Source organism: Panthera onca, chromosome A1 (assembly GCF_046562875.1).
Source record: "Panthera onca isolate mPanOnc1 chromosome A1, mPanOnc1 haplotype 2, whole genome shotgun sequence".
In the NCBI taxonomy this organism is placed as follows: Eukaryota; Metazoa; Chordata; class Mammalia; order Carnivora; family Felidae; genus Panthera; species Panthera onca.
The window spans coordinates 200,742,048-200,764,574 of record NC_138339.1 but is presented as its reverse complement, the minus strand read 5'-3'; the positions used below and the strand labels follow the sequence as shown (position 1 = coordinate 200,764,574).

At 34.5% G+C, this 22,527-nt stretch overlaps 1 pseudogene; it reads right to left on the bottom strand.

Annotated features, from left to right (window-relative positions):
* Positions 1-754: 754 nt before the first annotated feature.
* LOC132680559 (CBY1-interacting BAR domain-containing protein 1 pseudogene) lies at positions 755-21,889 on the bottom strand (annotated as a pseudogene).
* Between the last annotated feature and the right edge of the window lie 638 nt (positions 21,890-22,527).

The following is a 22,527-nucleotide window of genomic DNA, read 5'->3' as shown; positions in this document are numbered from 1 at the left end:
CTCACGACCATGAATGAGATCATGACCTCAGCAGAGATCAAGAGTCAGACATTTAATTGGCTGAGCGACCCAGGCTCCCCAACAGCATTTTCATTTTAAAACAAGAATTGGACTTAATGTGGCTTTCTTTCTGAAGCTAAAATTTATGCTTTATGTATAGTTTTATGACACTGATATCCTAGTGTCTCATTACCTTTAATCAAAAGTAATTACAGTCTTACTGAAAAGTAAGTTATGTATCAAATAATGAAACTCCAAGTTGTAGTAAAAGTGAAAAAAAAGTAAAGGGCAAAATCACCTTGCTTCTTTGATTAATGCTTTATGGAATAGAATTTGTATTTAATTAGAATGACTAAAGACCCTTTTTTGGCAATGAGCTCAAAAGAAGCAAGTGTAATTGTTAGATCTCTTGGTTTTTGTCATTTGTTTATATTATAATCTCAACTAGGTATAGTATGTTGATATGAAATACTTCTGAAGTACATAATCTTTTTAAAAAGTGGAACTTATGCAAAAATCACATACTGTTAGATTGGGTGTTGAAATGACTGGTGTGTTATATTTTTTAAAATCTTCATTTATGGTCAGCATAAATTTCCTTTAATTTGTTAAAGGATTTTAATTTTGGGGTTTCCAGTAGGATTTCATTTTGGGGTTTAACATGTATGAAGCCAGTATAAAGTTTTACAATTTGGTAATTCTGGATCAAGTCTGGATTAAGATGAAAATTGAAATGCAAAGTTTACAGAGAAAATTAATTTTCTTCTTCTGTAATGTCTAACTCTTTGTCCTTTTCATCATCTTCTGTTTGTTGATCCTTTTCTGAGTAGACAGGTGGCTACATGTCCTGTTCAAGATACAGACTTAGCTGACAGTAATCTTTCAAGAGGCCACTTTGAATTTGCTCTGACCAGATTTAAACCTGAGGAACAATCTGGTGGTACGGACAATTTTGGAAAAGCTCTAAATCTTCCTCAATAATCTTTTGTATGTTTTGGTAAGCAGCAGTGTAGACCTTGAATGCTTTGCCAATAAATCACATTTCAATAGTGATCAAATCTGAAAATATAGTCTTTAGATCCTTACTTACTGCTTTTCGAAATTGTCAATAGTTTCATCCAGATGATGAGCTGTTTGGGTAGCATCCATTGCAGCTCTCTCTGCAATTCGGTTTCTGTCTGTGAAGTAACATGCGGACCAGATGGGTTTCGCTGACATGTTCTTTCTGAGTTAATTGTTTAGCTTCTCAATTCCTTGCTGTTAATGTTGCTTTGAAGTCATTGCCTTTCATTCTCAAAATTGGTCCATAAGCTTTCAAAGCTTCAACCACTTCAGCTTCAAATCTTTCAACCTCTGCTTGTAGATAATGCTAAAGTTTGGCAAACTCCTCAGTGAAGTTTTTCAGGCCCCGCTTTAAATGTGGGGTCTCTGCAGAGGCATACAATTGATTTCATTCTCCAGTAGGTCTGCTTTGCCTCACAGTCTGGAAGTTTTCCTCACATAAGCAGCAAAGATTTGGCACTGCTCTCCGAAATGCTTCTCCACATTTGTGAGAATATCTTACAGTTGTCTGATTGGAGTGGCCTGGTTTTCCAAGCCCTGCCTTCACACCTTGCCTTGTGCTCCACTGGGACCCTGGGCTGGGGGCCTTTGACCTGGGTGTGCGCTGAGGGGTGAGTCGCCCTTCCTGGAGCCCTTTTCTTTTATGTTTTATTTTCTAACTGCTTCTTATTTTGTTGTAGTAAAAAATACAACATATAAAATTTATCATTCTAACCACTTTTAAGTGTAGAGTGCAAGTGATCTTTAAAACACTTTCATCTTGCAAAACAAGCTCTAAAACCATTGAACAACTCTTTCTCCCTCTCCCTCACCTCTGGAAACCACCATTCTACTTTCTGTTTCCAAAAATTTTTTTTGATGTTTATTTATTTTTGAGAGAGAGAGACACACAGAGACAGAGCATGAGTGGGGGAGGGGCAGAGGGCGAGGGAAACATAATGTGAAGCGCTCCAGGCTCTGAGCTGTCAGCACAGAGCCCGATGACACGAGGCTCCAACTCACAAACAGCAAGACCATGTCCGGAGCCCAAGTCAGACATACAACTGACTGAGCCACCCAGGCACCCCTCTGTTTCTAAGAATTTGACTACTTTAGATACCTTGTGTAAGTGGAGTAGTGCAGTATTTGTCCTTTTTGCGACTGGCTTATTTCTTTTTAATGTTTATTTACTCATTTTGAGAGAAAGGGAAAGCTTGTGCTGGCAACACTAGGGAAGGGGCAGAGAGAGAGGGAGAGAGAGAGGATTCCAAGCAGGTTCCACACTATCAGGACAGAGCCCTGTGCAGGGCTCCTTCTCACAAACCGCGAGATCATGACTTGAGCCAAAATCAAGAGTCAGATGCTTAACCGATTGAGCCATCCAGGTGCCCGTGACTGGCTTATTTCGCTTAACATAATGTCCTTCAAGTTTCATGTCCTAGCACGGGACAGGATTTCCTCAATAACATTTAGAATGCCATAATTACTTTGATGTATTTCTTAAAAGATTATTTAAGTAATTCAGAATTTTTTTTTTATATTTTAAAGCAAAGAAACTTCTTTGTAAATGATACCTAAAAGAGAACACCCATTATATAAAGCCAATAATGATGATCATTTACGTATAACTTTGTTATGCGCAATTTTATTTAATAATATTTTTAAAAAATTAATGAGTACAATGAGTCACTAAAATTATTATAATAATATCATGACACAGCATGCTATGAATTCACTTTTTCATTTGAGTTTTACCTCCTGTTGTGTGCACAGATAGAGCAGATGCTCTCTAATATTTACTTGAGTGCAGGTCACATGTATTATAATGACATATTTGATTGTATGGAAAAGACTAAAATCATTTCCCTCCTAATAGGTGAAATATTTACAGAAAATGGTTGCATTATGTACGTGCTAAAGGTATATTATGGCCCTTACAAATTAATGAATTAAAAAAATATCCCCTGTGCCTAAAACAATAGAAATAGTTGATAAAAATTTGTGGAGAGCTGGTGCTTGGTCATCTGTAGGGAACAAAAGAGACAGATCTCAAACTAATTCTTGTTTCTAGCCATGGTGGATAGCAGTAGTATTTATTTTTCAAGAATAAGAAACTTATAGGAATGTACAAGTTTTTAAAGAGGATAATAACTTCAGTTTGGAAAACCTTGGGTTTTGGAGATCAACTGAGTGTGCCAGGTGGAAATATTTGGCTAAAGTTGTATGTATGGATTCAGATTTTAGGAGAGTTATGGACTTGGAGATATTGATTTGGAAGTTAATACAAGCAAAAAGTCTACATAATGAGAAGGTAGAGTCCAATTGTGTATGGAATGAGCCTAGTTCCTAATCACAGTTAATTTCTAATCTAGTCAAGAATAATCAAGAATTGACTATGTATTTCAAAAGAACAAGTGAACCAAACTTGTGCTGAAATACTTGTAAAGCCTCTATGGAAACCAGCTTGAAAAAAATTTTATCTCATAGGATAAACTGAAAGTAGAATTTAGCCAAACTTTTCACAATAGCTCCAGTTATCTTTCTAAATACTTTTATACTTAAAATAATTTAGTGCCTTCCCACTGTGCACAGAATATTTAAAATATGTGCTTGAAATTCTTTATGTAGATGTCACTTATATATTATTTATCTCCCTGTATTATAAATACTTATTTTTTATCTTAGTTTTATTTATTTTTTTGCCTTCACAAATTGTGAGATACCTGAGGTCAGGGACAAAATTGTATTCCTAAGTGCTAAATGTCATTGACTTTATTTGTAGTGAAACTTCTTTTTGAAACCCTAAAAAATGTGAAATTGTGACTGACATCCAAGATATGTTTACTGACTTAGAAACTGACCTGAAGATGAAAGTCTACTGATGTGTGTTTGGCAGGCCCACCAACTTGCCGCTGCTGTTACTGGTCTCCCAAGTAATGAGCAATAATGATTTCTCCATCTGATCAGTCTTCCTTGTTGTAAAGTGTCTTCCTGATCTGCAAGGACTATAGTGTTTACTCAGTCAGATAGAACAGAGTTTAGCTGATTATTGTGTGCGTGTATGTGTGTGTCTGTGTGCTCTGAATTTAGATTCACCCGGGCCTGGAGAAATGATCTTATTTAGTGTAACTATCTCTTCACAGACTTGGGAATTTCAATTCCTTTGTCCATGTTTATTCTAGTCTTTCCATCTTGCAAACAGTATTCTTAATAGAAAATATGAAGCACATTTAAAGACGACTGCTTTTATTCTTTCTATATCATCTTTAGTTGAGATATCATTTGTCCTACACTTTTTAGCTCTTCTTCTTCTTTTTTTCCATAACATGCTTCACAAAAGGGACTTTTAAAAGGATGTTAGTATTTCCTACACTACTCTGTCATTTAGGTTCAGATTTTTCTGAATCTCTTCTTAAAATCTATGCAGTTAATTTGTCTTGGGTTTTACATCACAACTGCTGTCTTACATACATCTCTTTAAAACTGGGCTTGCCAGAAAATAATCTTTGCGGCTATATGAATTTCTTTAGGTTCTTCACTATCTTTTGTTCCTGTTTTACTTTTTTGTTTGCTTGTTTGTCTGCGTAGGAAGGTTGAATTAATCAGAAACAATAACAGTAAAGTCCTTGTACCCTGAGGCCTAATAGTAACCTAAACCCCTGCCAACATCTGAATCTAAGCCTGGTATTTGGGCATATTTCACCTAGGTAAAACTTTAAATATGCACTTTTTAAAGTACATCTCCTTACTTTCTCATTTTGGATGATATATAGCATACTGCTTGTTAGAAAAGGTTATTTATAAGATTTTTAGACACCTGCAATGCAATCTGCTTGAGGATTATTACAATAGCCTGATTTAAATATCAATTTGTCAGTTTGAAGAATTAGATTTCTACAGTATATCAAAATTGACTTCTGGTTCTTAATAAGATGACAAACTAGTGTGGGCTGCTGATTCCCTCTTTCCAGTGTAACCCTAGAGATGTTGTAGGTGGAAGACTGACAGACTTGAGATACTCATATAGATTTTTTGAAAAAACACTAAAGAAATGGAAGTGTCACAGAGGTATAAAATGGCAGCCCAGAGCACCTAAGGGACCATTGTTATTTATGGGAGTCTGTGGGTAGAGCCATTTTGTTATACAAATTTTGGACCCTCCCATTACTAAGTCCCTCTTTTTCCACCCTTTTACCACTGAGAGGCAGAACAATAGAACTCAGGTTCTCTGAGGGATGGATTCGGTGGGAGAGGCTAATAATATTTTATGAGGATCTTATAACCAAAAGGATATTACTGTGCATGGTCCTGATACTCCTTTCTGAGCCCATTCCCACGGGACACATAACCAGAGGAATCTGCACTGGAAGTACAGAGAGCTCCCTGGGAAGCAGAATCCCCTAATGGAAAATAAATGGGTGTGAAGCATTGGATGGGAGCTTGTGAGAGAAGCTTTCAGAACAGAGTTGTGTCACTGTCCCACCTTCCCACATCAGCAGGATTTTACCTGGGATCAAATTAATATGAGAGAAAAGCAAGATTCAAGAAAAAAAGAAATCAGGAAAAGTGGGATTTTTAAATACTGGTAAAAGAAAGATCTATTCAATAAAATACAATGTCTATGAATATATATTTAAAAAAGCAATAAGGGTGCCTGGGTGGCTCAGTCGGTTAAGCAGTTAAGCCTCTGACTTTGGCTCAGGTCATGATCTCATGGTTTGTGGGTTCGAGCCATGCATCAGGCTCTGTGCTGACAACTCAGATCCTGGAGCCTGCTTCGAATTCTGTGTCTCCCTCTCTCTCTGCCCCTCCCCTGCTCTCTCTCTCTCTCTCTCTCAAAAACAAACAGTAAAAAAAGTTAAAAAAAGCAATATAATTCAAGTATGTTTGGAAGTTTTAGCACGTTTCCCAAAAAATGATAGATTTGGCAGACAAAAGATAAGCAAAGTTATTGAAGATTTGAATAATTAATAGTTAGAATTAATAGCTATATATTTATGCCAACAGCCTGGGTAGATTTATTCTTATCGTGTGCACTTGAACTTGAGAAAATTAAGCAACTATCCGCTCATAATGGCACCCCCCAAGAACCTTATTTATAAGGTCCAAAAGAAATAATGTCATATTTCATAACCAAATAAATACTAGATATCAATAAGAAAGGATAAATTAAAAACTAACAATCATAAAACTTGTGTCTATAAAAGATACAATACAATACAATAATTCTTGAGTTAAAGAGAAAATTCAGGAAGTAATTATTTAAACCAAAAAACTGAAGTTCAAATCAAGCCTGTAAACCAATATCAAATAATTAACCTTATTTGACCCTTGAGCAGAATTTAATATCATTGAGAATTTCCTTTTTCTTGAAACAAAACTCTTTCTTTGGCCTCTGTGACAATAGCTTTGTCTATCTTTATGGCCTGTTTCTTCAGGTTCCTTGCAAATTAATCCTTCTTAGTCCTCCCATGAAATGTTTTAATTCCTCAGGATCATCCCAAGACCTTATTCTCTATTTTTTCTTTTCTGTACTCTTAGACATACTCATCCATATACTTGTCTTTAATGATCAAATGCTTACAAAATATTTCCAAAATACCTCTATTCTATACCTTTCTTTTGAGTGCCAAACACCTATGTACCAATTGTCTATTTGACATCTCTGCTTGATTATGTAAAGGCAGATGTAACTTAAAGAAGACTCCAAAGAATATCCTTGTGACCTTTATCCCTTAACCAGAGTCCTCTTTAATGATGCTGTAAACAATGTCCAATATATCAATGTTATATTAATAAAACACGAACATATTGATATGATACTAGCATCTTGTGCAGTATATGTTCTCTATACTCGATGATATTTTTTCACAATTTATTCGGATACTTTCATGTAGTCTTTTCAACACTCCATAACCTGGGTTATTAATTGTAATCAGATCTTAAAGACTTAAAATGATTTATAGAGAAATTTTGTAATTTGCTCAAGCTCACATAATTAGGAAGTTACTGAGATGAGCTACAAACCCAAGTAATCTGACTCCAGAGCCTTCACCACAATCTCTCAGCACACAGAACTGAATCCTGCCAAGTCCAGCTGAACAATTTCTGAGTCCTGCCTATTCTACAATATTCACTAAATATCTGTATCACTGACAGTACTTAGATTGTTGTAACAAATACCCCCCTAATGTGTAATAGCTCAAACCAACTCAAAAAAATATTTTTTTCAGAAAATATTCCCAGATGAGACACACCTGGTTGTGGAATACTCCCTCTCATTCAGTGGTTCTGAGATGCAGTCTCCTTCTGTCATACAGCCTTTGCCTTTCCCTCTGATTGTACTACAGCTGTATCAGGATGGTAAAAGGGTGAGAGCATAGTGGGTACATGTTGGCTTTTTTTAATGAGCTACTCTTGGAAGTGGCTCATGTCCCTTCTGCACAAAGCCATTATTTATAACTCATTCAACAGATAACACTCATTAGGTAACTGAGGAAAGAGTTGGGAAATCTACTCTCACTGTGTACTATTCTTGCTCTTGTATAAAGCTATCGTCACTTTTCACATAGTTTACTTATATAGTCTCCCAAATATCCCTTTGTATTTTTTCTTGCTCTTTTCTAGTTTGTTCTCTACTTAAAACCTAACCTGATCACATCATTTTCTGGCTAAAACCTCTTCAATCCTTTCCATTGCTGTGAGAAGTCCTCAAGTCTAGCAAGCCTTGGCCTCCACTTACATTTTCAACCTCATCACACTCCATACTCTCTTTTTTCTGAACTCCAGATGTGCAGACTTATCTTTGAGTTTGTAAACATGACTTGCTTCCTCTAGCCACCGATAATCTTTGTACATGTTGATTCATCTCCCTACCATGGTGTCCAAAGTCCTGGCCAGTTCTAACTCATTTTTCAGAACAAATAAACACCTCACTTCCTTGGGGAAGCTTCCATAACATTCCCTTTTTGAAGCACATCCAAAATTTTGAAGTTGGTTTCTCTCATATTCTTACTGCATATTTAATGTTCTTTTCCTACATTATAACACTGCTTTAATTCTAATAGTGCGTATTAACATGCATATTAGACTACTTGAGGATGGATATATAAATATCTGTTCTTCACAAATTTTTCTGTCATTCTAGTGCCAGGAAGTATAGTTTTTCTCTGGGGTTAAATGGAGGATACAGAAGTGGCCTTCATGAAAAAAAAAATGTATATCAGAATAAGGGGAACTATTCCAAAAGGAGGACACACCGAGAAATTTTAGCAGGAATTTTGTGGCAAGATTCTAAATTGTATGGGTATATCAAAAATTATGTGTATGGGGTACATTAAGACAAAACAGATTGTTGTCAGAGTTTGCTTTAATATCTGGCTCTTCTACTTCCAAATCTTTGTTAAGTTGATCACACTGTCTCAAAGAATTAGTGTGTGATTTTTAAGGTGCATTTTAGGGGCGTCTGGGGGGCACAGTCAGTTAAGTGTCCAACTCTTGATTTCTGCTTAGGTCATAAATCTCACGGTTCATTAGACTGAGTTCCATGTCAGGCTCTGTGTTGACAGCACAGAGCCTACTTGGGGTTCTCTCTCTCTCTCTCTCTCTCTCTCTCTCTCTTTCTCTCTGCCCCTCCCCAACTTGTGAGCTCCCTCACTCTCTCTTGTTCTCTCTCTCTCTTTTACTTTAAATAAGTAAACATTAAATACATTCTAGTTCATGTTTATAACCTACCAACTTGTTCAGACATTAACCAGATGATCATAAAACATACATAGAAAGAATTGGCCTTTTAAATCTCAATGAAACTTGAATCATCTTTGTTCCCCACCAGGAAATTTTGAGGGATAGAAAGAAGTTGGGGGAAAAAATGATTCCTTCCCCTCCATATCTAAAATCAAGAATTCATTAAAATATATGAAGTATTTATTTTATGGCTCTTTTTGCACAAAACATCACATTTTTACAAGATGCAAGGAATATAAAGATGAAACAAAGATAAGGCCCATGCCTTTCAGCTGAATCACTTAGCAAGCAGGATTAGAAGAAAGAATCTTCAATAGTGGGGTTTTTCTTACCGTAAAGGTGGCAATGACAGTAGGAGAGAATCCCAAGCAGCTGTTGAAGGATAAGGTGAAATAGAGAAGCCACAGGCATTTGGGCAGAAGGTACTCTTAGCACAACACAAAACAATTTCACATAGTCACGGATGTTTGGAAAGTGAAAGCAGCAGACAGACCACCCTGTGTGTGATCATCTGAGATGCATTGGCTCAATTTCAGCAAAACTGTCATGTAGCCTCAGGGACAGATCCATAAAAGAGAAAGCTGAAATTGGGTGGTAGCTTATAGCTTCTCAAATCCTGTTTGGGGAGAAAGGGAAAAAGGCTTGGAAAAAGGCCATAAATCAGCATGTATGAAAGGTCATCCAATATGTTTTCATCAAATTCCTAATAAAAATGATAGTGTCAACACCTGCTAAGAAAAGCAAAGACTAAATCAGTTCTCTACACAGTGTCGAACATTGTCCTTTTCAGTTTCCTCAGTTTGTCAAGCAGGTTGTGCTACTGACCACAGCCTGGTTTATGAATATTGAGGACTGAATTCACCACATTGGTCTAGAATGGTCATAAATCACCTCTTCAGTTTTCTTAAAACAAATCGTTCCCTTTCTTCCAACACAACCCGGAGAGAAAGAACAAAACACTTGTATTTCTACATTATGGGTATTTTTAAAAACTCTCTTTCCCAGGTCATTTTTACTAGGGTTTATTTAGTGATTGTCTTATGCTGTGTTCTGAATCCATAGTGCAATTTCTTATTTCAATATTTGACATCGAGACAGAGAATGACTAAAATCCGAAATTATGCATTTCATGAAATATGTATATATGTATATATACACACATAGATATAATTATTACTTGTCACACAAATAAAGGGAATTGACTTTCAAAATGTAAGTTTTGAACCCCATGAAATTTAAAATATCTTCTTTTGAAATCTTCTGTTTCCAGATGATAGATATTCTATTAAATCTTATTTAGAGAAAAAAATAGAAAATAAACAGAAGACAGAAGAAGGAGGGAGGTAAGGAAGGAGGAAAGAAAGAAAGAAAGAAAGAAAGAAAGAAAGAAAGAAAGAAAAGGGATGTAAAGTGATATACGTTATTAAATACATTATTAAAATATAGAAATACATTACAATTCCCTGAGATATAGTCCAAATTCCTAAAACTGCACTGGGAGCTGGAAAGCAATTCCATCTCAAGGCAGATGTGACCTGGTCCTCTTTGCAGTGCTGAATGACATCCTATTACAGGCCTCCTCTGATAATATCCTCTCTTCTCTTTCACTTCAGACTCGTTTTCTCTAATTCTCTGTGTGCATAGCTATATATGGGAACCCCACAATTCAAGCATTAAGAGAGAACCACAAATATGTCACAATCCCAGATACAATTTTAGATGACAGAGCTTCTCTTCGGCCCCATTTGGATCAGGTGTCTAACCCTCTTACCTACAGGTATGGCTAACGATAAAGGGTCATGGTTGTTGGGGGGGGGGGGGGTCACATCTCAGGGTGGGAAAAGTTGTCAGTAAAATGCAAGTGGATTATGCTCCTAATAAACCATTTAAACTACCATTTAAAAATAAATAAATAGAAGTGAATTGCCATTTAAATGATTCTATTCTCACATATGAAATTAGTGAGATCTCACATGTCTATACAAATGGTGTACAATAGTGAGAAGTATTCTTTGAGAGCGTTGTTCCAAATATAATAACCTAACATCGATTAAGCTATGACATTTTTGAATCCTTTATTGAATAATTCATATGCGATTAAACTACACATAGTTAAAAGTGAACAAAATCATAAGTTTTGACATAGATTCACCCATGAAGACACATTAAAATCAAAGACAATGAACATATGTACTCCAACTCTTTCCTCATGCCTCTTTATAATTTTTCCAAACTGTTCTCTACCAAGCATTCCCCATCCCTAGGCAGCCACTGATACACTTTCTGTTGTTAAAAACAAAATTTTATTTGTAGAAATGTATATAAATGTAGAATAATAAGCATCTATTGTTTTGTCTCTCCTTTTACTCAGCATACTTTTTCTGAGATATATTCATATTGGTGCATATATTCAATACTTCTTTTTTAATGTTTATTTATTAGTTTCTGAGAGAGAGTGCAAGAGAGAGCACAAATGGGGGAGAGACAGAGATAGAGAGAGGGAGAGAGAAAATCTCAAGCAGGCTGCATACTCAGCAAGGAGCCTGACGCGTGCTTAATCTCATTACCATGAGATCATGACCGTTAGATCATGAGTACGTGAGATCATTTGTACCACTTTTTTTGCGTGGGCATATGTTCTTTTTTTAATGTTTACTTTTGAGAGAGAGAGAGAGAGAAAGAGAGAGAGAGAGTGCAGGGAAGGGGGAAAGAGAGGGAGACACAGAATCTGAAGCAGGTTCCAGGCTCTGAGCTTTCAGCACAGAGACTGACATTGGGCTTGAACCCACAAACCGAGAGATCATGACCAGAGCTGAAGTCAGACACTTAACCAACTGAGCCACCCAGGTTCCCCATGTGGGCATATGTTCTTATTTATCTTGAGTAAATACCTAGGCATGAAATGCCAGGATATATTTTCCAAACCAGTCTTATCAGTTTGTATCCTCACCAGCAGTGTATGAAAATGCTATTATTCCTCAGCTTTGCCTACAGTTGGTATGATCAGTCATTCTAAGTTTAGTCATTCAAATACTTGTGTAGTGGAATCTAATTGTGTTGGCTAATGATGTTGACACCTTCATAGGTGATTATTTGCAATCAGTATATTTTCCTTTGTAATTCAATATTTTGTCCATTTAAAAAAGCTGGTTGTTAGCTTTCTGTTCATTGAGTTATAATAATACTCTATATATTCTACATACATTTTTTTTGTTAACAAATATGTTTCATAAAGGGGATACAGTCTGTCTCTTACCTTCTCATTTTTTGATGAAACCCAATATATTGATGTTTTTCTTTCATCATTCACATGTTTTAAATCACATTTTAAGATTATTTACCAAAGCTAACATCATCACAACTTTCTCCTAACTTTTGCCTAGATACTTAATTTTTTATTCTCTCATTTATATCTATGACACATTTATATTCATTTTTTCCTGAATTAAGTTTCATTTATTTTAGGGCAAACTCAAAAGGAATTTTTTCTTTTTTGCCAAATCTTAGCATATTATTAATGAAAATATCTGTACACTTACCATGATACACTTGAAAGTGAGACAAATAAAATATAAACACAGATATGGATGTAACATGAAAAGCCCAAATTAAATTTTGAATATGGTGTAAGGTAAGTACCTAGATTTCTTTTTTCAATATTGCATAAGAATATCCAATTGTTCCAGTACCATCTGTTGACCAATTAATCGTTTTTAAATTGAATTGCCTTGGCATGTGTGTTAAAAATCAATTGGCCATATGTATGTGGGACTATTGTTTTCCACGGATTTATGCGTCTATTTTCAGTACAATATCACATAGACTTTATAACTGTAGCTATATAAGAAGTGTCGAAATCGGGTGCTTTAAGTTCTAAAACTTTATTAATCTTTTCAACATTGCCTTGGCCATTTTAAGTAGATGGTATTTCCACATACATTTTAGCTTTTCAACGTTTATAAATAAGCCTATTTGTATTTTGACTGGATTGACTTGAATCTATGGGTCAATTTTGAAAGAATTAATGTTTTAACTATTTTGAGTGTTCTGACCCATTACCCATTAACATAATATGCCGCTCCATTTACTTAGGTCTTCTTTCATTTGTCAGCCATATTTGTTTTATAGTAGTCAGTGTAAAACTTAAGACTTTTGTCAAATATATACCTATATATTAAATGTATCCCTAAGAATTTTATTTTTATACTATTGTAAATAGTAACTTTTATTTCAATTTTCAGCTTTTCTTTGTCTGACGCACTCCAATTTTCCTTTAATAAGAATATAGATACTCCATCTTGCTTTTGATAAGAGCATGATTCATCTTTTTCCATATTTTAAATTATAACCTATCCATGTCTTTACATTTAAATGTTTTGGGTTTTTTTGTTTGTTTGTTTGTTTGTTTTTGTAAGCAATACATAATCTCCTGGCATTTTTATTTAATCTGATAGTTTCTGCCTTTTAGTTGGGGATTGAGACTAGTTATATTTAAGGTAATTATTCATATATTTAGAATTAAATCTAATGTCTTGTCATTTATTGTTTATTTGACCTATCTTTTTCCTTTTCTTCTTTACCAATTTTCTTTAGATTAGGTGAATATTGTTTTCATGATGTCATTTTCACTCATTTGTTCACTCACTAGTTTGCAGGAATTGTTTCGCCCTTTTAGTGATTACTTAAATTTTATGGTATATATCTTGAAATTAATGCATTCTAACTTCAATATATATTACACTACTTCACTAATAGTATTAAAAATTTAGAACAGAATATTTCCACCCTCTCTTGGCTTTTTTGCCATTTGCTCTCTAACACTTTATCTCTGTGTTTTTATTAGTCCCACAAAAATTATATGTATGTATGTATGTATGTATGTATGTATTTTGCTGTAAGAAGTCACTTATTTTTTAAAAGATTTGAAAACATACTCTTTTGCATTTATCCACACAAGTTAGTTATTTCATGTGGAGAAATCTGTTCCCTGTTACTTCCTACTTTCCAAGATATGTCCAGGACTATCTTTTACTTTAGATTTTATGCTTTCTTCTTCATAGTTTCATAGTCTATACAAAGATAAATATTATTTATTATTCGTATAAATAACAAGCAAAAAGATAAAAAGAGTCCAGATTTAATCATTCATGATTCTTTAACCCAAATATCATAGGATTTATAGATTCTGCAACAGTAAACATTTAAACTTAAGAATCATTCTGACTATAATTATGAATCTGAAATATTTTCTACTTCATATTTTCCAATTGAAAATTTTCAATTTCAAATTTTCTCTTGGGAAAGTAACAAATGTGTGATATTGAATTGCCACAAATCGATAGATGCTTATATAATACAGCAAACAAGATTCTGTGGGGATACATGTATCCATAGGATACATAGGATATGTATGTCAGCACATAGGAAAATAAATAAAGCTCAGATTCTGAGATCAGGTTGTCTGTGAAGCATGTATACAAATAATTTAGTGAATGTTTATGTGTTTGTCTGGAGTTCATTGGAGGAGGTTATACATTTTTGGCAGTATTAATAAATAGCTAGCCAAGTTCTTGAGTATGATGAAACTGTCAAAGAGAGTTAAAAAGAGGATAAAGATTAAATTTGATGATGTGATCCTGGAAAACTCAAGTACACAGCCAGAAATTAAAAACAGGAAGCACGTAAGAGACAGAATGAGACAGAGATTCTAAAACTTTATTGAACTGTTGAATTAAATAAAGAGAATGTTCTTCTCTCTTTTTTCTTTAAATGTTTATTTGTTTGTTTGTTTGTTTGTTTGTTTGAGACACAGGGAGCACAAGCAAGGGAGGGACAAAGAGAGTGGGGGAGAAAGAATCCCAAACAGGCTCTGCGCTGTCAGCATGGAGCCCAAAACAAGGTTCGAACCCACAAACCATGAGATCATGACCTGAGCCAAAATCGAGAGTCAGAGGCTTAACAAACTGAGCCACTTCCCTTAATAAGGTACCCCCCTCTTCCCTTAATAAGAAGACAGCCTGTAGTTTTAACTCTATAACTCAAAATACTTCATTTTTCATTTCTAGATTTTAATATGCAAGGCAATTTCATTTGTTTCAAAAATATTATATTAATCTACCCCTCTCTTTATTTTGAGGAAAAGAAAGTCATATTATTAAAATAGGCCTAAGAATGGAGAGGGTACAGTTGGAGACATTTATGTGAGCCTGAAGTACATGGTTTAATTTAATCATTATTTACTAAATGCCTACCTATAATCAGTTACTGTTTTAGGAACCAAGATACATGAGTGAAAAAAGATAAACATCTCTGAACTGATGGACGGACTCAGGATAGATTATGTAATTCGCAGGGTTCAGTGCCAAATGAAATTATACAGTCTCTTGTTTAAAAAAAAAAAGATTTTCAAGGTGGTGAAAACAGAGAATTAGCTAAACACAAAGCATAAGTTTCTATAATTTCACAGGTCACTGATCCATAAAGCCAGTCCGGTGTGAAGTTAAATCCTGTGGGAAGAAATAAATCATGTATAGAGTTTTAAGGTATTCCCAATCGTGCCTTAAAATCTCTTCCCTTACACTCTAGATTAAAGAGAAGAATTAAAGAAAGAAAAGATATATTCCCTTAATATTCCTTGAAAATCTACTCTTTTGGAACATTAATTTGAATATTTCAATAAAATTTGCCTAACACTAATGAAGAATAAATATTCCTATAAATATTTAAAATAAATTGTGAAAGGTCCCATATGGGGTACATAGTCAATAAAAATCCAGTTTAAAATTCTTCAGGGCAGCTGGGTGGCTTAGTCAGTTAAGCGTCCGACTTCAACTCAGGTCATGATCTCATGGTTCGTGAGTTTGAACCTCAAGTGGGCTCTGTGCTGATAGCTCAGCTCCTGGAGTCTGCTTTGGATTCTGTGTCTCACTCTTGCTCTTGTGCGCACGCTCTCTCTCTCTCTCAAAAATAAATAAATGAACTCTATAAAAAAATAAAATAATACGATAAAATTCTTGAACGGCTCACTACCACTTTTCTTATTATACTTGTCTTCCCAACATTTAGCTTTTTATAAGCTACTAGATATAATATATATGGATACACATTTTTAGAAGACATTATCTGACAACATACAATAAAATTTCAATTTCAACAGCTAATTCACCTGAATGTCCCAGCCTCAAACATAGTTAATAAATACCAACTTTCCGCTTTAGGGTCTGCATCTTGTGAATTGGTTATCTAATGCCTAGGTCAGTGATCAATCTGAATATGCAGTGTCATTGCATAAAATATGTGCAAACATTCTAACTATAGATTCCGGAAACCTGTCATATTGTCCTTTTACTGTTTCTGTGCAATAATTGTATAATGGGTTGGAATTTATTTTAGTGAATTTTATTTCCTCTGATATCCTAAAGGATTCATCTTTGTTCAAATCCTTATTCAAATTCTTTATTACATGTGAAAGTTATGATCTGATATTCATGTTACCACTTATTCTTATAGGGTTACCATCAAATTGTGATTCCAATATTGATATTAATTTTTCTGCAACCATGACATCAGGATATGTATATATTTTAGATTATCTTCCCCATCCACATAGGAAGATATAGTCTCAATTTATTCTTATCATACAATTTGTTGTTATTTTATATGTTTTCCTATGAAAGATTCCAGAAGATTCCAGTTATATGCAGTAGAGATGTGTCATTTGAAGATTCAGAATGACATTTGATTACATTTTTAATTCAATTTTCCTCCTTTGAAATACTTACTCAACTTCACAGATGTTATCTCAATTCATATACAACTTAAATTTAATATTATTCTAGTTGTTGCTGTCTACGATGTAAATTGTATTTACTAGACACATAACTCTGAAGATGATTTTCTTGATGAGGGCCTATATATAAAGCATACCAAATACTGATTTTTAATATATTTTACAACCATGTTATTTTATAATAAATTGGCTAAATTTTCTGAGGTTAATCCCTATTCCTAAAAATATGATGAAAAAAATCATATAGATGTAGTTATTTTCCATAAATAAATATTTAATCAAGGTATCCTGTGTGCCTGGAGTTTTTCATTTCATCTCTAAACTTTATTTTAGCAGACAGAAAGAGGAAAATTTGGAGGAATTATTTAGAAGGTGATGTCAGCATACTACTAATAGACATTATAGTTAGTCCTTTTCCTTATGATAAATTTACAAATATCAAAAATTGACAAAACTTACATATTTCTACTGTATATAATTTGTGATCTTTTTAAATTCTTGGAGACATTCATATCTCTGATTCCCAAATTTGTGTGTGTTTTTGCCATATACTACTCTAAGGATTAATATCTCAATATTTTAGTGGCTACTTTAATTTTCAAATTCCAGCTACATTGTATAGATGTTCAGTGCCTGCATAGGGTTCTAACCTCTCTCATTTTCTCAGAGACAAGAAAAGTCTATAGAAATTTTGATTCAGAACTGAAAATACCAAGATCTAGTTGCTTGCAACTTCACAAAGTATAGGTGTTATAGCCAATATTCTCTGCCAGAGTTAGCCCAAAGCAATGGAGAAGCTTGAAGCATACTAGAACTCAAAGAGTTCTGAAGACATTCTAATGACATCCCAATTTCTGGATCTAGTGTTCTTGAGGTCATGCTGAATTTCTATCCTTGTGGAAACAAATAATTTATCATTCAATTGTTGGCACATCCTTTAAATATATATGTGCGTGTGTGTCGCTACTGTACCACCTTGGATCTCAGCAAGAAAAAGACAGCACACTTGAAAGAGAAAATTGAAAAAAAAAATTCAAAAAGAATATATACAAAGGTATGTGCAGGGTATAGAGAAATAGCTAGAGATGGCACGGTATGTGGGGAACTAGCAAGATTGGGACATTTTTATCTACGTCCATATTTAAAAAAAAAAAAAAAAAGGCAAAGGCAGAGAGTGATTATCTGAGCCTGAAGAGAGTATTTGTGAGTTTTGCGCTTCCCACTGGAACTTTGTCCTTTGGTGGAGGGAGGCAACCAACTCAGGAAATACAGGACAGGGAAAGCGGGGAGCGTAAATAAATATTCAGTTCTCATTGTCTTAAAGGCTTTTTTGCCAGTGCTTTTGGCCAGGAGCCAAACTCAGCTAGAGACATAAAGAAATAATGTAATTATTAAGATAAAATGGAGGGACTAGGTTTTAAAGAGGATTTGAGCACCTCAGGTTGAAAACAAAGCTATCCAGAATTTGAAAGGTATTTTATTCAACCACTAGGAGTATGTTACGCCTCTAAAACACACACACACACACACACACACACACACACACACACGCGCGCGCGCGCGCACACACACAGTGTATGCCCTAGTGCAGAGTCTAAATCAAACGTAATTACTAATATGTACTTTGTGAGAATGTGAAAGAAAAAAATTTCTTTCACAAAATGAAAGAAATTACAAAATTTCATATTCATCTTCAATTTTTATTTTTTATATACACACACACACACATGAATCATATATTCAGTATTGTATCACAGATAAACACACATACATGAAATACATCACTCATAACATTTCATTGTAAAAAAGAGGAATACATTTTATGAAATATTATTTTATTATTATAAAAATGCTTTTAAAAGTGGAATGAAAATTCAATTTTCTCAAGGAGTTGGAAGTTTTGGCTTATCTTTTAGAGCATATATCGCTGGGAAGTCTATTGCCCCGTTTGTCATTTCACTTTTCCCTACAGGCTCTGCCCTTACGTGAGATATATTGCTTGTCCAACATAAAGAGTTGGAATATTTAAAGTATGGATTGGTTTTGGTCATATAGTGTGAATCACCTAATATATGAGGGATTTTGCTACTTACATGTTTTTTATAATTTAATAGAGCTATCTTTTTTGATAACATCACAATCTCAAAGTTGCATAGCTTTTATGAACTATTATATTTATCAATAAATAGAAACTGATATCCAATATTTTTTGTTTATTTATTTATTTTGAGAGAGACAGAGACAGAGCTAGTGGGGAGGGGCAGAGAGAGAGGGAGACAGAGAATCTCAAGCCAGCTCCATACTGCCAGCACAGAGCCCAACCCAGGGTTCAAACTCATGAAACTGTGAGATCATGACCTGAGCTGAAATCAAGAGTCAGATGCTTACCTGACTGAACCACCAGGTGTCCCCGACCTCAAATATTTTTAAGTTATGAAAAATTAAAAGATCAAGAAGATGTCACAATATTATATAAAACACCGCTTCCTTAATTTTATGTGTTGAATGAGAGTATTGTGAGAGGATATGGTCATTAGCAATCAAAAATATCTATTTTTTTTTCAAGAGAGAGAGAGCGTGGAAGCGGTGGGAAAAGGGCAGAGGGCAAGGGAGAGAGAATCTTATGCAGGCTCCGTGCCAACCGTGGAGCACAATGCAGGGCTGGATCTCATGATTGGGAGATCATCAGCTGAGCTGAGATCAAGAGTGGGATGCTTAACCGACTGAGCCATCTAGGCCACCCAGCATCAACAAATATCTTAATGCTGTTATTCTAAGATGTCAAAAAGTAAACAAAAACTATAGAATAATAGGTATAAACGTTTCTGTTCTTAAAATATTGGGGAAGAGATAGAACATTATATAGCAAATATATTTTATATCTTGAACTTATGATAATTAATGTTGATAGTTTTTTCAGAAAAAGATGAGATCTCTTTCAGCTGTGTAGATAAGGAATGTGTTATACAAAAAGCAACACTGAGCTACATTTTGAAGAATAGGTAGGTATTTGACAGGCAAAGAAGATGGGCATGTCATTTATCACTCATGCATGACTCTGGAATGAAAAATCATAAAGCATGTTTGACATACACTGATTTATGCCTTCACCGAGGTATCTTGATTTGTATCAGTTTCCTTGGAATAGTTTCTGTAAGGAAACAAACCTGAAGAAACAAGACTGCAACTAGATTGTAAATGCTTTGAAAATCATGTTTCTTTCATTCTATTAAAAATGCCTTTGCTGAGGTCAAATATCAATAAATTCTATGCTCCTCAGTCCTTCAGACTTAGAGTCATGGCATCACTTGAAATGGTTGATTGGTCCACATTCTGTTTTGCCTTCTGTCTTAGTCTGATTGGGCAGCTATAACAGAATACAACAGACTGGATGGCTTATAAACAACAGAAATTTACTTTCTCAAATTCTAGAGGCTGGGAAATCCCAAATGAAGGTGCCAGCAGATTGGATGTCTGCAGAGGACCTACGTCCTGGTTTGCAAACGGCCATCTTCTCCTCTTACCTTCACATAGAAGAGAGCTGAAAGAACTTTAAGTCTCTTTTATGAGAGCATTAATCCCATTCATAAGGATTCCACCCTCATGACCTACTCACCTACCAAAGGCCCTACTTTCTAATATCATCACATTGAGAATTAGGATTTAAACATATGAATTATGGGTAAAAAGGCGGTGGGGGAGGAGGGAGACATAAACATTTAGTTTATGGAAGCTTCCAAGGCACTCCATCTCTTGTATTGTTTTGTTTTCTCCCCCAAATTTTATCTCTTCTCTCCTAGTTTCTTTTTAGGTTTACTTTTCTTTCTGAGCCTCAACTCAGAATATATATATTCTATATACTGTCTTATTATTTCTTTTTCTCCTTCTACAGAAATCTCTTAGATAACAACAATCTGTCCCAAAATTTTATTTTTTAATGTTAATCAGTAAAATGTTTTGTCAATATTACTTATAGTGAATAAATTTATAATTCAATGTGGCTAAAACTCAATTAATACTATTGATACCAAAGGTTATATCCTTGAGTTCTAACTCTGACTGCCTCTTCACCTGTTCGATTATTCAAGTCAAAGACACAAGTCATTATTGACATCTACCTCATGCCTCACAGCCATATCCAATGCATCATAATTATAGAATGAGATTCATACATTATTTTTAACTATTGATGATTTGATTGGCTGCTCCCTATTGGCTCTATTCTCTTCATGTTCTGACTGAACAAATTCGATAGTTGTTATTTTCTTAGAGATGAGGTTTCAAGCTTGTCTACATCTTTTTCATCAATTTCTTCAAACCTATATTTATTTTTAAGAACATTTTTCCCCTGTACTTAAAATCTTTTTAGTCTTGGGAAAAGGGACAGTATATAGGGATAGTTTCATGTATACAACATTCATTATTTATGGAGAAAATCTTTACTGAGTTTTCCCAATTAACTCTAGAGATTTATTTACAAGCCAAGAGTCTTGGAGAGACCTCCAAGTGAAGCTTCTTGTTGGAATGCATGTACTGGAATATAGTATATAAGCAATAAGCAGACATGCCTTGAAAGCTGTAATAACCCTATGGCCCATGGACTTTAATAGCATATTCAGAGTAGTGAAAATTTTTGAAATTTGTAACTATGCTGAACAAAATAGGTCATATGTGTAAGATAACTGTCATTGCCACACAAAGCTTCCTTTATGATATGTTTGCTGTGTAATGCATTGTTCTGGGGAAAATATTTCACTTAGACCAGAATATCCTTTTTCCTCATCCCAACTTTGTAATTTAACCTCCAGATAATTAGCTATTTTCTTTTGATCATTTCCTTGACTACCTGGAGGTTTTTGTACCATTGCATTTATAAGATTTTTAACTTAGTATCTTACAATTTACCCTGAATATTAAAGTTAGCATTATCCTTTAATTCTTTGAGACCGGGCATTTCTTCTGCTATGAGGTAAATATGCAGAATGGACAGTGCTTTTCAAACAAACTTACTTCATATACCTAGAAAATATTTATTGGTACAGTCTCATTCATCAACAAGGTTTTATAAATCAGACATTTGTACACAATCTCTTCAATGTGAACTATGTTCCCACTTTGCCATTTTTATTATGGAGCATGACACAACTCTTGAATCTATCCAACTGTATAAGGCTTGTTTTTAATATCAACTTCTTTGCTGACTCATGACTCTTTTCCACAAACTCCATCATCAGCTGCTCAAGCAAGGTCATTACCTTCAGCTGGATCAACAAGTGAAGAAAGGGATGTCACTATCACTAGACTCTCGTCCATTTTACTAGTTATTGCACAAGTTTTTCTATCACAAAATTAGGTGTTCCTTTTGTACAATGCATTTTACTATCAAATACTATCTACACAACTTCTTGTTCACTCTTTATGTTAGCATGCACTGTGGTAACTGGCATATGCAGCATGCATATTACTGTTTTGCAATGTGCTCCTTTATCAAAGACTATTATATTCTCATTTGCATTTATTCAACACATCTCAGTTTTTGAGTTCAAATACAGTTCAAGAGAGATTAAAAACAAAGGCTAAATAAAAAAAGCATTGAACAAACACATTGAGAACAAATACAAAATGTCAGACAACTCTCACTGAGTGTGACCCTGAGTTGCCTCAGAGCTAACAATATCTCAGATGCTCTTGTTGAAACTCTGCATGTTTTTCAGAGAATAATAGATATGAAGTTCTGCAATTTTATTTTCAATGTTGTTCAAAGATATTTCTGTGTACATATTGCTGTTTTTATTTGGTTCAGGGAGTCTAAATTTTTTTTCATTTATAAATATTAAGCTAAAATCATTGAATTAAAAGAATATATAATGAAATGCATTTATTCCATAAAAATGATACTAAGAAACAAGGAGAACTCTAACATTTTGAAGAAGATGGCAGGGTTGACAGGG